A 12,788-nucleotide genomic window follows, 5' to 3' on the forward strand; every position below is an offset into this window, starting at 1 on the left:
GCATCTAAAGTACTTTAAATTCTCTCAATAGAGAAGTAAATGCTTATGGTTTTTGTTTGTCTAAAAATTCTCATTCTTGAATGATGATCTAATTGATTATACAATTCTGAATTAATATGTATGTGCCCATAGAATCATGAAGCTGTTACTCTATTGTCTTCTGACTTTGTGACTATTGAGAAGTTTGCAGTCAGATACAGAGTTGGTCCTTAAGAGTGACCTGTCCTCTCTTTCTGGCTGCTTGTTGATATGTCAGTCTGTGGTTAGTTACAGTTTTACTACAACGTATTCAAGACTGGATTTTTCGGGGATTCCTTGTATTTCTTAAATCTGAGGACTATTAACTCTACTTAGTTAGTTATTAGTTAGGACTAATAGCTCTAACTAATTTTCCCTCAAAGTTTTCCCCAGATTCCCCAACCAAGAGACAAATGAAAGTAAACCAAGTTACCTTGTCACCCTCTTTACAACTGGGCAGGGTTTTGTTTCTTTTTTCCTACCCCATCCTTTCATTGTATGTGTTAACCTTTTTTTTCAGAGGCCTGTTTTTAGGTGTTTGTTTCTGTTTTAAGTTGTTGTCCACAAAACCCTGGAAATTTGCCTTGGTGGAAAGTTTCTTTTTTAAAAAAAATAATGGAAGTGAATGTTTTATATCCTTGGCAATTTTTACTGTTCAATGTGAATTGTTCTAAAAATATGAAGAAATATTTTTAGAAATATATGTAGTTAAAATGGCACTCCTGTTTGACCACTTCCAATTTGCCTTTATTCATGGACCTAACATTCCGGGTTGCTATGCAATATTGCTCTTGACAGCATCGGACTTTACTTCCACCACCACTCACATCCACAACTGGGTTTGTTTTTGCTTTGGCTCCATTTCTTCATTCTTTCTGGAGTTATTTCTCCACTGATCTCCAGTAGCATATTGGGCACCTACCAACCTGGGGAGTTCATTTTTCAGAGTCCTATCTTTTTGCCTTTTCATTCTGTTTATGGAGTTCTCAAGGCAAGAACACTGAAGTGGTTTGCCATTCCCTTCTCCAGTGGACCATGTTTTGTCAGAGCTGTCCACCATGAACTGTCCATCTTGGGTGGTACTACACGTCATGGCTCTTAGTTTCATTGAGTTAGACAAGGCTGTGGTCTCCAAAATCACTGCAGATGGTGACTGCAGCCATGAAATCAAAAGACGCTTACTCCTTGGAAGAAAAGTTATGACCAACATAGACAGCATATTAAAAAGCAGAGACATTACTTTGCCAGCAATGGTCTATCTAGTCAAAGCTATGGTTTTTCCAGTAGTCATGTATGGATGTGAGAGTTAAGACTATAAAGAAAGCTGAGCGCCGAAGAATTGAGGCTTTTGAATTGATGCTGTGGTGTTGGAGAAGACTCTTGAGAATCCCTTGGACTGCAAGGAGCTCCAACCAGTCCATCCTAAAGGAAATCAGTCCTGAATATTCATTAGAAGGACTGATGCTGAAGCTGAAACCCTAGTATTTTGGCCACCTGATGTGAAGAACTGATTCATTTGAAAAGACCCTGATGCTGGGAAAGATTGAAGGCAGGAGGAGAAGGCGATGACAGAGGATGAGATGGTTGGATGGCATTACTGACTCAATGGACATGAGTTTGAGTAAGCTCCAGGAGTTGGTGATGGACAGGGAAGCCTGGAGTGCTGCAGTCCATGGGGTCACAAAGAGTCGGACACAACTGAGCGACTGAACTGAACTGAAAATGGCACTAGTCCTTAAGAACCCACCTGTCAATGCAGGAGATATAAGAGATACAGGTTTGATCCCTGGGTTGGGAAAATCCCTTGGAGGAAGGAATGGCATCTCACTCCAATATTCTTGCCTGCAGAATCCCATGGATGGAGGAGCCTGGCAGGCTACTGTCTGTAGGGTTGCAAAGAGTTGGACATGACTGAAGTGACTTAGCATGCATTTGGTTGAAATAGATAGAATAGATTTTTGTTATATTTTAATTTTCTGTGAATTTTCAATTGATTTTTTTTTAATTGACCCAAGTTTCTTTGCAAAAAATGTCTTGAACTGGTTTTGGTCTCCTTGAATAACTTTCCACTCTGTCACACAGAAAAACAAGGCTTTCACTCTCAAAAGGAGCCCATGGCCTTTTATATTTTTTCCTTTAAAATATATATATATTTTTAATTAATTACAATTTTTTTCCAAATTTAAATTTTATATGTTTAATAAAAGTAAAAATTATTTAAAATGTACTTTAAATTATTTTAGATCAATTTTAAGTTCATGGCAATATTGAGCAAAATCTACAGCAATTTCCCATATGCCCCTTGCCCTCACACATGTCCAGCCTCTGATAGTATCACCATTCCACACCCAAGTAGTGCATATGTTATAATTGTTGAACCTGCATTAACACATCATTATTTTTTAACGTTCATAGTTTACATTAGGATTCACTCTTGTTATATATGTTATGGGTTTTGACAAACATATCCATCATGTGTGTGCTAAGTTGCTTCAGTCATGTGTGACTCTTTGAACCCTTCGGACTGTTGTCTGCCAGGCTCCTTTGTCCATGGGATTCTCCAGGCAAGAATACTGGAGTGGGTTGCTGTGCCCTCCTCCATGGGATCTTCCAAACTCACATCTCTTACATCTCCTTCATTGTCAGGTGGATTCTTTACCACTAGCACCACCTGAAAGCCCATATCCATCATTACAATACTGTAAAGAATAGCTTCTCCACCCTAAAAATTCTCTTTGCTTTGCCTATTTGTCCCTTTCTCCCTTCTAACCCATGGCAACCACTGATCCTTTTACTGTCTCCATAGTTTTGCCTTTTCCGGAATGTCATATAGTTTATATAGTATAGTGCATGGCCTTTTTAGATCAGCTTATTTCATTAGTAGTATGCATTTTAAGATTCCTTTATGTCTTTTCATGGTTTGACAGCTCATTCATTTTAGTGCTGGATATACCACAATTTATTGTCCATTCACCTGCTAAAGGATATCTTGGTTGTTTCCAAGTTTTGGCAATTATGAATAAAACTGTTGTAAATATGTGCAGGTTTTTATATGGACATAAATATTCAACTCCTTTGAATAAATATCAAGGAGCATAATTACTGAATCATATGATGAGAATATGTTTCGTTTTGTAAGAAATGACCAAAAGGTTTTCCAAAGTGGCTGTACCATTTTGCATCCCCACCTGCAATAAATGAGAGTTCCTGTTGCTCCACAACATAATCAGCACTTGGCATTGACATTGTTCTGGATTTTGCCATTCTGATAAATATCTAGGGATATCTTATCATTTTAGCTTGCATTTTCCTAATGGCATATAATACTTGCTTTCCATCTATATATCTTATTCAATGAACTATCTGTGCAGGTCTTTTGCCTGTTTTCAGGTTGTTGGTTTTCTTGTTATTGGATTTTAAGAGTTTTTGAATATTTGGATCTTTTATCAGCTATGTTTTGCAAATATTTTCTTCCCATCTATGACTTGTCTTCTCAGTCTCTTGATAGTGTCTTTCACAAAGCAGCGTTTTTTTTAATTTAGTGAAGTCCACCTTATCAATTATTTGTTACCCTTAGTGTTGTACCAAAAAATCATTGCCATGCGTAGGGTCATCTAGTTTTTTTTTTTTCATATTATCTTCCAAGAATATAGTTTTGAATTTTACACATAGGTGTGTGGTTCATTTTGAGTTAATTTTTGTAAAGAATATAAGTTATGTCTCTAGATTCTTTTTTTAAATCATATAAATGTCTAGTTATTCCAAAACCATTAGTTGAAAAGACTTTTTTTTCCTCCATAGTATTACTTTTGCCACTTTGTCAAAGACCAGTTGACTATATTTATGTGGGTTTATTTCTGCACTTTATATTCTGTTCCTTTGTACTGCTTGTCTACTCTTTCACCAATATAACAGTGTCTGGATCACTATTGCCTTATAATAATCTTTAAGTTAGGTGGTGTCAGTCCTCTGATTTTGTTCTTCTCCTTTAATATTGTGTTGGCCTTTCTGAGGCCAACCTTTTACTTTTACCTTTTGCTGTGTATTTTATTGTACTATCCCCAAAACTATTTTTGCAAAAGCCTATCCAGATATTTGTAGGACATGTATTATCTATAGTGAAGTAACAACTAACATTGGTTGATGCTTTTAAATTTCATGTGAAGTTCAAATAATTCTAAAGCTAAACAGGTGCATGCTGTAATTACCTTCATGTTTCAGATGAGAAACCAAAGCCCAGGGAAATGTAAGGGAATTCCTCAAGGAAATTTTGGAAGTGTATGGTGGAATATGGTAGTTTGCCTCAGAGAGGCAAATGTGGTATCACTTCCCAGTACCTATAGCATGAGCCAGCTGTTTGACAAAGAGATTCTACAAATTGTCCAGGTTACAGAAATACAATTTATGCTCTAATTGCAACTTTACTGATTAAGTACTAGATGCCATGGACTATAATAGTTTGAGAAGTATTAAAAGTTCAAAATAATTATCAACAAGCCTCTTCTCTGGATGTATTGTGCAGATTAAAGTCTTTCTAGTGGAGAAGGCAATGGCACCTCACTCCAGTACTCTTGCCTGGAAAATCCCATGGATGGAGGAGCCTGGTAGGCTACAGCCCACGGGGTCGCTAAGAGTCAGACATGACTGAGCAACTTCACTTTCACTTTTCCCTTTCATGCACTAGAGAAGGAAATGGCAACCCACTCCAGTGTTCTTGCCTGGAGAATCCCAGGGACGGGGGATCCTGGTGGGCTGCCGTCTATGGGGTCGCACAGAGTCGGACACGACTGAAGCGACTTAGCAGCAGCAGCAGCAGTGAAGAGATCATTTAAAATCCAACATAGCATCTTTTCTCAAAATAGTGCCAAGCTTGAATCAATCTGGATGCCCATCAACTGGAAGATGGACAAAATGTAAGTTAGTCATGCAGTGGGATATTATTCACAAATAAAAAGAAGTAACTACTCATGCACACAGCACCATGAATGGATCTCTAAATTATTATTCTAAATGAAAGAAATGAGACACAATCAAATACAAAAGAACATACTGTATGATCCCACTCATATAAATATTTGGAATGGGCAAAATATTAGCATCTAATGATTGAAATCATTAGTCATTGCTTTGAAAGGATTGACTAAGAAGGATTATGAAAAAATTCTTGGATGATTAAAATGTTTATTGTTCAATGCCTTTTTCTAAGCTAACTGAACATCATACTTAAGATCTGTGCATCTTAATTATATATACATTATTAATAAAACTAAAAAACCCAAATAGCATATTAAATTCTAAAAGCAAGAATGAACAAAAGAAGGTAGAGACACAGGGAAGTCAGTGAGTACCATAGCAGAAAGGAGTCAGGGAAAGCTTCATGGTCACTAGGCATTTGAGATGCATTTTACAGGGTAAACAGGAGTTTGCCAGTTGAAGAAAATCTTTCTAGGGAGAAAACAAGTACTATTCATTTATTAAGTCCTGAATTTATTAATTAATCTACTCAGAAATTATAGTCCATCTATTCTCTACTTGGAACAATTCTAGGTCCTTGTGATATAGCAGTAAAAAGACAAACTCAGTTTTTGCCTGAGAAAAGCTTAGATTCTCATGGGGAATTAATGAGTCATGAGTTTTACTGAATTTTCAGGGAAAGTTGAAAAGTTCTTTGTGATCAGCCTGTGTTGGATGGTGAGAGACAAGGTGGGTTGTGTTAAGTAAATTGAAATTAGATTAAGAAAACATGTAAAATAAATTAAGGAGTTTGAAATTTTATCTTATAGGCTTGAGAGTCTTGTAGACATTTATAAATCATAAGTTCATTTGGTTATCACTTTTAAGGAAGGTTATTTTAGTCATTTGAGGGCAGGTTGGAACAGAGAGAAATTAATGATAAAATGATAAATAAAATGCTGTTTCCATAGTCTAAGCCAGAGTCTAAGTCACTAACATGTGTCACCTCATATTTTTGAGTCCAGAGGAGACAGTGCTAACTTAGAAAAGTACTCTTCCTTATCAACCCAAATCAAGGCTTTACATTCTAGATAGCCACCATCAAAAATAGATTTGGCAATGTAATTTTAAAGTGTTAAGTGCACAGTCGTTTCCGACTCTTTGAGACCCCATGGACTGTAGCCCACCAGGCTCCTTTATCCTGGAGTGAGTTGAAATTTCTCTATCTGCAATTCCTAGTCTAGATACCAAAAGTCATTCCCTGAGCTAGTAAATCAAGAGCCCAGTAGGAAATGGGGCAGGAGTAGATTGAAAAAACAGTCTATAGATAGAATTATTTGATTACTGGATAAGAGAATGATTTGGGATTTTAGATTGCTGATCTTGGTGTCCATACCATTAACCAAAATATGATAATGATAGTAATAATCATAACAGTGTATAGAAAGTTTTGGGTAAGTGTGATAGAAAAGTTTTGACAGAGATCTTGTTTACACACCTCACTAGCTAAATCATGTTTACTTTTCAATGAAACCCTGTTGCAGCTCTTCTGATCAATTTAGAAGAGAAGAAATTTTCTTTCTAGGTTTTAATTCCTTGGATTGTAATAAGGACAAAAATTCTTGCTTTGTGGCCATATGTACCTACTCACTACTCTCAATTTTCCTAAACTGAAGTCTTATGGAATTTTCAGGGAAAGTTGAGAAGTTTGGGTAATACCCCCACCCCTGGGGAATTATGACTCAAAAGATAGCCTTCTTTTTTTTTTTTTTAATTTATGGTTTATTTTGGCTGTGCTGAGTCTTTGTTGCAGCACACGGGCTTAGCTGTGCAAGCTTAGTTGCAGTATGTGGGATCTTAGTTCCCCAACCAGGGATTGAACCCCAGGCCCCCCCGTATTGAGAGTACAGAGTCTTAACTGCTGGACCAACAGGGAAGTCCCCAAGATAGCCTTCTTATCTCCAAAGGCTTTAAGTGATTTGTTTCTTGTGGCCACTTTCTTCCAAACATACTCATACATCATAAGTTATCGGCCATGGACACTATATATATTTTGGTCTATTAAATTTTTTATCAATAAGTTTGCTGTGAGTATCAGTGTTTCTAAAAGTCAATTTTTATTTGCATTGCTCTAATTCCTAGTTCCGAATTACAGAAGGGACTTTGCCACTCTTTTAGGTAATGATTGTGACTGTTAGTTAAGGGAAAGTGCAAGATGATGCATTTGAATTTCTCACATCAGAGCCAAATACTGAATGATCCACAGTGATGACTAAAAGAGACAGCTCAAGTGATCAGATATCTCCAGATGAATGCTTAATTTATGTTAAATCAGCTAAGAAGAGAATTTTAACTTTTACCTTTTTGTTGGTTGCTGCATAGACTGTTTAATAAATACAAATGCAATGAAATAATGAAAAAAAAAAAAAAAACAAGGTGCATGCAGCCTAAATGATAATTGGTTAACCAAAACCTCAAAATTGAAAATTACTTATTTGCACTTCAGGGGCAACAACAACATCTGTCAGGGAAGTGGTGAAAAGTCCTTCCTATTAGATAGTACCGACAAGGAAAGCTGCTTTTGCCAGTATCTGAACATATGGCAAAGCAATGTTTTTCCAGACTTCTTTGTGCTGGCAGGGACTGGCCTCCTAGTCACTTGGACTTTTGTTTGTATAGCCGAGATAATGACTATTCCACATAAATACTTATAATTATCTTCTCATTGAAGAAAGATAACCTTGGAATTCAAAGCTGCGTTCTTGGTAAATCATCAATTGTGGAAAGAAGTAGAATTAAATTTTGTCTTTTTTTTGAAAATAAATGGCTGGTACAAAATTAATAAATTTTGTAGAGGTTTGCCTTTCACAAAAATGCATTTCTTTAGGTTGAAGTACTTTAGATTGAAGTACTTTATGTCGAAATACCGCATTTTTCTTTTTAAAATACATTTCCTTTGTACTGTTTTTCTCTGAAATATTGTTTGCTTAAAATTCTGCATGTTGTTATTTTCCTTTTTAAAACACAGTAACTCAAACCCTTTAGAAGGTGTTAGCTAAAAATGCCACCAATTCAGATTTTTAATTTCATTTGTAAACTCACTATATTTCACATGTAAGGGTGAATTTCTTCAATAATCAGTACATAAAAATCAAAGTTATTTTTCAGTTGAAGGCCTCTTGTAAATCATTTTATCAGATTCTTTTTTGTTGTTGTTTTTAAATATACAGAGTGAACCAAAGCCCTGAAAGCCAAATGGCAGGATCTTCCCCTAGGTTAAAAAAAAAGAGAGTTTAGGACTGCAGATGGCCTCTTTGATAATTAGCACATTCTGCTTGAATAAGAGTGGAGATGGGTGATCTTATAATAATCATGCAGTTTTAAATGATTATTTGTCAGGCGTTACTAGCTGGGACATCAAATGTTTCTTTGCTTTATTTGTTTGTAATTGCTTTCAGGTTCAGATATAACTGAAATAAGGATGGAAACAAAAAGAGTGGGAATGGGTATTTTCATGTCACTTTTCCTCTTCATAGGGATAACTGCTTGCTCTCCGGAGCTGTGGCTTTGTATCCTAGCACAATCCAGTGATCTGAGAAAGTTCCTTGTAGTCTCTGTGCCCAGTGTCCTGTATGTAAACTGGGAATAGCAGCCTTGTCAGACCCAGGAGTAACTATAAGGTAAGGGACCACGTGGGTACCACACTAGTGGGGTCCACTTGAGCAGGGCAGGCTTAGGGCACAGTGGCTCTTGTGCAGATCATTTGCTCCGTCCTCAGCCCTGTGGCTTCTGCTTCATCTACCAGCTTCTCCCTTTCATTCTACTCTTTACCCACCCCCACCTTTTTTTTTTTTTTTTGGTCTCATTCACTTCTCTGCCCTTCTTTTAAATCCATTCATTCATTTCTTCAACTCACCCTTCTTTTTAAGCAGTCACCAACAATGGCTGAACTTTACCTTCTGGAATTTTCTCTCAACTTTGCTTTTCTTTCTCCTCTTCCTACTGCCTCCTTTGTTTACTCAGGTTTTAGTACTTTACATTTTACTATTATAGGAATTGTTTTAGGGCACTAATCTGTTTTGGAATTCTCACGTTAAAAAATCCTTGAATGGTTTCCCACTGCATGTAAAGTAATAAATGACTACGGAGTCTGATGTTCATGAGCTCAGCATTCTCTTCCATTCTCACCTATAACTCACCCCTCTCCTGATTCCTCAACCATGGCTGTACGTCACAATTACAGAGGGAGATATTTTAAAACCCATGCCTGTCTAGTTACATTCCCTGTGGCAGGAATCTAGGTATCAGACTATTCCTTAAAGTTCACCGGGAGATCCCAATGTGTAGCCAGGGTTGGGAGCCAGCCTTGGGAGCATATTGGCTTTATTGTACTTTACTAATTATAGTCTCTTTTGGCATACTTCCTTAAAACTTCTAGTTGTAGACCACACACTCTTTCAGGAAGGGAAATACATCTTATAAGTTGTTAAATTAGCTCAAGATCTATCGCAGTATCTTGCACATAATAGAGGTAAATTCCAGTAGAGGTAAATTCCTAAGCCTTGCAAATGCCTGTATCTCTTGGTACTGCCCCACTCCTGGGCTTTCTGATTGTATCTCTTCTGCAGAGCTGTATTCCACTGTCCTTATGTAGTTGCAGTAAGCTATGTTTGGGATACCTTTCAGTCTTGACAGGACTTCCCCTGGTGGTCCAGTGGCTAAGATTCTGTGCTCCCAATACAGAGGGCCCAGGTTTGATTCCTGGTCAGGGAACTAGATCCCACATGCCACAACTAAGACCCAGCACAGGCAAACAAATAAAACTTTTGCCTTTCCTAATAGCTCAGTTGATAAAGAATCTGCCTGTAGCTATATGTCATAGGAAACTCATACAGGGGCTCTGTATCAACCTAGAAGGGTGGAATGGGGAGGGAGATGGGAGGGGGGTTCAAGAGGGAGGGGATATATGCATACCTATGGCTGATTCATGTTGAGGTTTGACAGAAAAACAACAAAATTTTGTAAAGCAATTATCCTTCAATTAAAAAATAATTAAAAAAAAAAAAAAGAATCTACCTGCCATGCAGGAGACCCTGGTTCGATTCCTGGGTCAGTAAGATCCACTGGAGAAGGGATAGGCTATCCACTCCAGGATACTGGTCTGGAGAATTCCATGGACTGTACAGTCCGTGGGGTCACAAAGAGTCAGGCATGACTGAGTGACTTTCACTCAGTCTTTACACACCAAACATTCCTCTTATTTCATCCCTCATCACTCTATAAAGGCTGGGACCAGTAACCTGCCAGTAGAAAGTGAGCTTATGGAGTCAACAAAACAAGATAGGAACAAGAGTGACTCTCAGTTTAGGTAAAGCCTCAAAGGTATGGTAAAAATCTATGGTAAAAATTAGATTGAATGATTTATAGATGTTCTCTGTGAATTCTTGAGTTTAAAGTGAAGTTTCTCAGTCGTGTTCAACTCTTTGCAACCCCATGGACTGTAGCCTGCCAGGCTCCTCCATCTATGGAATTTTGCAGGCAAGAGCACTGGAGTGCGTTGCCATTTCCTTCTCCTCATAAAAATTGAGAGTTGCAGATTTTGTATTTATTTCACTGTCTTTATTATTATTTTTTTTTTATAAATTTATTTATTTTAGTTGGGGGCTAATTACTTTACAATATTGTAATAGTTTTTGCCATACATTGACATGAATCAGCCATGGGTTTACATGTGTTCCCCTTCCTGGACCCCCCACCCACCTCCCTCTCCATCCCATCCTTCTGGATCATCCCATTGCCCCGGCCCTGAGCCCTTGTCACATGCATCGAACATGGAATGGTGCTCTGTTTCACATATGACAATACACATGTCTCAATGCCATTCTCCCAGAACGTCCCACCCTCACCTTCTCCCTCAGAGTCCATAAAATTGTTCTATGCATCTGTGTCTCTTATTCTGTCTCGCATATAGGGTTATCGTTACCATCTTTCAAATTCCATATATATGCATTAGTATACTGTATTGTTGTTTTTCTTTCTGGCTTACTTCACTCTGTATAATGGGCTCCAGTTTCATCCATCTCAGTAGAACCGATTCAAATGTATTTTTTTTAATGGCTGAGGAATATTCCATTGTGTATATGTACCACAGCTTCCTTATCCATTCGTCTGCTGATGGACATCTAGGTTGCTTCCATGTCCTGGCTATTGTAAACAGTGCTGCGATGAACATTGGGGTACACGCGTCTCTTTCAATTCTGGTTTCCTCGGTGTGTATTCACCATTGCATCAAAAAGAATAAAATACTTAGGAATATATCTACCTAAAGAAACAAAAGACTTATATATAGAAAACTATAAAACACTGATGAAAGAAATCAAAGAGGACACAAGCAGATGGAGAAATATACCGTGTTCATGGATTGGAAGAATTAATATAGTGAAAATGAGTATTCTACCCAAAGCAATCTACAGATTCAATGCAATCCCTATCAAGCTACCAATGGTATTTTTCACAGAACTAGAACAAATCATCTCACAATTTGTATGGAAATATAAGAAACCTCGAATAGCCAAAGCAATCTTGAGGAAGAAGAATGGAACTGGAGGAATCAACCTGCCTGACTTCAGGCTCTACTACAAAGCCACAGTCATCAAGACAGTATGGTATTGGCACAAAGATAGAAATATAGATCAATGGAACAAAATAGAAAGCCCAGAGATAAACCCACGCACATATGGACACCTTATCTTCGACAAAGGAGGCAAGAATATACAATGGAGAAAAGACAATCTCTTTAACAAGTGGTGCTGGGAAAACTGGTCAACCACTTGTAAAAGAATGAATCTAGAACACTTCCTATTATGTTTTATTTGTTGTTTACGAATTGGCAGCCCTTCATACTGCTTTTATTTCTAGATATTTCACTAAAGTTGCTACCTATCACATTAATTAGTTTATAAAAATGACTTTACCAGTTAGAATACCTGTTTTATAGCAGTTGAACTGAAGGATGGAAGGTGATTATTTTAATTCATTGATTCCTAGACAGTAAATGTACTTTATTGACCTTAGTTTGAATTCTCGGTTATAATTTAAAAGAAAATTATTCAGTAGATGTTATATTTGTATCAAAAATTGGACTTTAAATTATTTTTAATTGAGTGGAAAACTCTGATAAATGCTCCTGTTTTTATCTGAATAGTATGTTTCAGTGCTATACTAGTATCAGTTGTATCCATTTCTTGCCATATTACCTCCCAAGCCAATAAGGTCTCCTGTGGAGAATGGAAGTCAGGAAGGATTGAAGGAGAGAGATCTAGCCCACAGTGGTTCTTTTTTATCAGTTATTCTTCTCTGGCCCTGTAATATAGTTGGAAATGAGGAATTTCAGTAGAGTTGAATTTGTAATCCAGGAATAGTATCTTTACAATAGATCCTATAATGCCAAGAGGAGACATGTAGAACTGTATAATAGTCTTTTAATAGGAATGACATTTTGATTTCATCATAATAATGTTGGCATGTCTAAGCTTCCTGCCTCTCATTTATTAATTTCATGTGATTGCTTTAAATTTTTATGTATATGTGTATCATCTCACTATTTGGCAATCAGTAAGCTAGCAGAAAGTTAAGTGAGGGTGGCTCATTTTTTAACTTAACCATTGTTTTCCCTCAATATAGTTTTAATATTAATATAATACAGTAAGGGCATTAAAAACTAACTTTTTTTAAACCACATATTTACCATCACAGACTCAGTTTAGAAAACTGATTAGTTTTGTGGTTATATTAACATAAAGTTTTTTCAAAGCTAG

General features: G+C 37.0%; 1 protein-coding gene across 23 annotated transcripts in view; it reads left to right on the plus strand.

Moving 5' to 3' along the window:
- NOL4 (nucleolar protein 4) overlaps positions 1–12,788 on the plus strand; it is a 675,738-nt gene that overhangs the window by 343,901 nt on the left and 319,049 nt on the right. For 2 of the 23 annotated variants that reach the window (XM_081562534.1, XM_081562533.1), the window contains one exon: positions 8,508–8,651. The exons of 20 other annotated variants lie outside the window; for them this stretch is intronic. The gene's annotated coding sequence lies outside the window, so the exon portion shown is untranslated. Of the gene's footprint in view, positions 1–811; positions 858–8,507; positions 8,652–12,788 lie in introns of those variants that run through there. One more of the 23 variants, XM_081562524.1, reaches the window with a different exon arrangement.

The sequence above is a fragment of the Giraffa tippelskirchi genome, chromosome 14 (genome assembly GCF_054371585.1).
Source record: "Giraffa tippelskirchi isolate mGirTip1 chromosome 14, T2T-mGirTip1v1.2.pri, whole genome shotgun sequence".
In the NCBI taxonomy this organism is placed as follows: Eukaryota; Metazoa; Chordata; class Mammalia; order Artiodactyla; family Giraffidae; genus Giraffa; species Giraffa tippelskirchi.